Source organism: Silene latifolia, chromosome Y, assembly GCF_048544455.1.
Source record: "Silene latifolia isolate original U9 population chromosome Y, ASM4854445v1, whole genome shotgun sequence".
Lineage (NCBI taxonomy): Eukaryota > Viridiplantae > Streptophyta > Magnoliopsida > Caryophyllales > Caryophyllaceae > Silene > Silene latifolia.
The window spans coordinates 285278264-285281958 of record NC_133538.1 but is presented as its reverse complement, the minus strand read 5'-3'; the positions used below and the strand labels follow the sequence as shown (position 1 = coordinate 285281958).

Sequence of the window (3695 nt, the reverse complement as noted above, 5' to 3'; positions counted from 1 at the left end):
TAATTACAAACAAGTTACAAAACGCGACTCGATAAACACAAATTGATTACAAGATACAAACAATGAGACTAAGATAAAAAAACGAGAAAAAGGATACAAAAGACACGGCCAAACACGACCTCATACACGGCTATCCTAGTTCCTAGGTTAGATTCATTAGGTTAGATGGATTTGCAAAGCGATGCGGAAAATACATTAGGAATCGATGACAAAAAAAGAGGTCAGAAGGCTTCGCCTAAAACCGGATGTTCTACACGGCCTAAGGGGTCAAATTAGGTCAAGCTCACTAATTAAATTATCTCGTCGAGTGTTAATAAGAAGGTGCTAGTCACGCACTCTTATACTAGCGAGAAATTAGGTGAAAGAGAGAGATGCATTCATTAAGTTACAGAATTGTTAATTGATTTTAAAAGCTATGTCGAAGCACCCTAACATGTCTAATTAGGTTATTTAAATGATCGAATGTCACCTAAATAAGTCATATGTTAACAATCAGAGGTCATACTAACATGTAAATGGTCCTAGGGTGTGTCGAATTGGCCGAAACAAACAAAGGGTAAAAAACGAGGAGCGAAGTTAGAAGTTCGTTTTATTTATGTCCTACCTTGAACACGAGGATATGTAAATGAGATGGGGGTGTACGACCGACTGATGTAGCGGTTTCTTTCCCATCTCAAGTCAACGCGGGTGTTCATGGTGTTACTTTAACTCATACTCGGACTAAACTAGTTTCGTAGTTAATAAGAACAATCGATAAACAAAAACGATAAACAAACAAAAACGAACTATAAAAAACAAACATAAAAAAACAAAATAAAAGGGAGAAAGAGGAGGATTTGATGCACCCTCAACCTACATGTATCTCTGACACCGTCTTGGGTCGTAATCGATGGTAGATTTTATCTCGAGAGGCCGTCGTCGACGAAGAAACAAAGCAAACAACACGTTTTTATCGAATCTGGACAGCAACTTTCAAACAGCGATTTCTCTCTCGTTTCACGGTGAAAATTCGATTTAAAAGATGTTTTGAAAACTAGAAAGAGAGGAGAACAGAGATATTAAAGCAACCCCTGGTCGTTTTGAGTTATTGGGCACGAAAAACGAGCACAAACAGAACTGGACAGACAGGAAAAAGCCGCGAAAACAGAGTGTATAACACTCTGTTTTTCGAGGGAATTCGTGTACTCTCAAGGGCAATTTGGCTCGTACATCTTTGTCTAATGTGTAGATGGATGTTATATGGTTAATTTGGAACAAGAAACTCGAATTTTAATGGATATTTGAAGGAGGAACGAATTGTATTTCGAAGAGGACACACAAACTATTCCAGTTTGCAAGTCGGTTTTGTGGAGGGTTTTTGAGAGGCAATTAGGGTTTGTTTCCGGAGTTTAAAGCTTGTTAGTGAAGGTAGTATGTATGGAGAACTTACAGGAATGAATGTATGGTGAAGGGAGGGTATTTATAAGGAGTTAAAGTAGGGTAAAAAGGGGGGAGAGGCAGACGGGCTCCGCTGAGCATAGCTGCTGTCCAGCAGCTTTTGGGGGGTTTTCTAGGGTTCGTATGGGGGGTTTTATTGGTGGTTAAGGTAAGGTAATATGGGTAGGATATTAGGGTATGGGTTAGGGTTAATGGGCACGGGTTTTGGTGGTATTTGGAGCGGGTTTTGGACTCGGGTTTGAGCTGCAAAACAATGGGGGCTCTTGCCGTGTGTTTTTGCGGGCTGTTGGGGGTGATTTGGGGCGAGATTTGGGCCGTGGTTATGGGGTTCGAACTGGGGTTGGATGGGTAGAGGCTTAGGTTGGTTAGTGTACTCGAGATTCGTGCCAACTCGTAAAGAAAACGGGCTCAAAAACCGAGCTATAATCGAGCTCCAAAACACGCGTTTAAAACGAGCTTTTTTCGATTTTTAAATCGATTTTTCAAATCGATTAACACATTAAAATAAATGACTTTTCAAATCAAATATACTCATAAAATTATTTTTCAAATCAAATATTTATTTTATTTTCAATAAAATAAACTTGAGAAAATAAATTCAAAATAAAATAAAATAAATTGAATTCACCTAAAAAAACATTTAATTTAAATATCATTTAAATTAATAAAATACTTAAATCGACAACGCTCGTTCTACATCGTAAAACGAACCCAAATAATGACAAATGACAACTAATAAATACATGTGTCCTATCATCATCGGGCGTTTGTCGGGTTCTCTATAAATTCCAATATCGACGGATACGGGTATCTACAGATGTTCTTATACTCTTTGAAGGATTCGGCGCAAGATTGGTACCACTACCTTGATAGGGTAGCAGCTGGAGTCACAGATTGGACATCTCTAGCATTAGCCTTCTACAAGAAGTACTTCCCACTTTCAAAGACTGATGCCTTGAGAAGTAAAATTACAAATTTCCAGCAAGGAGCTGATGAGGGCTTTTGTGAAGCATGGGGACGTTTCAAAAGTTCGGTCCGAGATGTCCCTCACCATGGTTTCCAGCAGTGGTATCTCTGCAACTTATTCTATAATGCTTTATATGATGATTACAAGGTCATCCTGGATGCAGCTGCGAATGGTAGGTTCCAAAACAATACCGGTCAGAATAAAGGTTGGAATACTATTGAGGAGATGGCAGTCCATAGAGCTGAGTTTGAGAGTTCACGTGGAAAATCACGAAAGCAAAGTGATGAAATGAGTGCCGTTGTGACACTCATTACTTCTATTACTGCCCGTCTCGAGAAGCTCAAGGCCTCTGAAGCTTCCAAGGAAAGAGTTGAAATTCATGTCCATAATCCAGATGAGACCGCGGAGTTGAGAAAAATGGTCCAAACTCTTTTAGTTCAAGTGGCGAATATAGAAGCAGCCGGGATCGAGTCCTCAAAGAATTTTGTGAAGCAGTTGGAGAATATAGAGGCTAAGCAAGTCGCCAATTCTTCGAGCAACTGTGAAGGGCCAATTGAAACGATTAATGCCATTAATATCAGTAGTGGCCTCTCTTATGAAGGTCCCGACAAGCCAAGAGGAGACTCGGGAAATGATGAAGAAGCTAGTTTAAATTCTAGTGAAAAAACGAGCTTATTTGCAAGTACCACCAGTCGATCGACCAACAACAGAAGTCGATCGACTGGGATGTCAGATGGAAAAGTTTCTGATCAGAAACTATTCACGCCCAGCGTAAGCAGTCGATCGACTGACACCAATGGTCGATCGACTGAGACTCCTGACGAAGAAGTTTCTGTCCAGGAACAGTTCACACCCAGCCAGATTGGTCGATCGACCACTCCTATCAGTCGATCGACTGGGTCTCCAGTGCAGGACGCAAATCCGTCAACTAATCTGCATGATTCTACACTCATTGATGATTTGACGAAGGTTTAAACTTACGGAAGCCGAAGGTTACTGATCCTACGGCCAGTGTTGTAGTCCCATATCCGGAGCGTTTAAAGAATACTAAGCTGGAGCGCAAGTTTGGTAAGTTTTTGGAGATGGTCCAAAATCTCGAGGTAACAATTACTTTCACTGATCTAATTACCCAGGTACCCTCTTACACTAAATTTATGAAAGACATTTTAAATCGTAAGATAAATTTTCGTGATGATGGTAATGTTGCTTTTGTGGAAGAATGCAATGCTCTTTCACAAATTAATATACCACCTAAATTAAAGGACCCGGGTAGTTTTTCTATTCCCTGCAC

The 3695-nt window shown here is 40.2% G+C and overlaps 1 non-coding gene across 1 annotated transcript; it reads right to left on the bottom strand.

The window, feature by feature from the left end:
• Nucleotides 1-2387: 2387 nt before the first annotated feature.
• On the bottom strand, nucleotides 2388-2496 carry LOC141635239 (small nucleolar RNA R71). Its single transcript, XR_012539938.1, has one exon. It is a non-coding gene; the product is annotated as a small nucleolar RNA R71 (small nucleolar RNA).
• Nucleotides 2497-3695: the final 1199 nt, after the last annotated feature.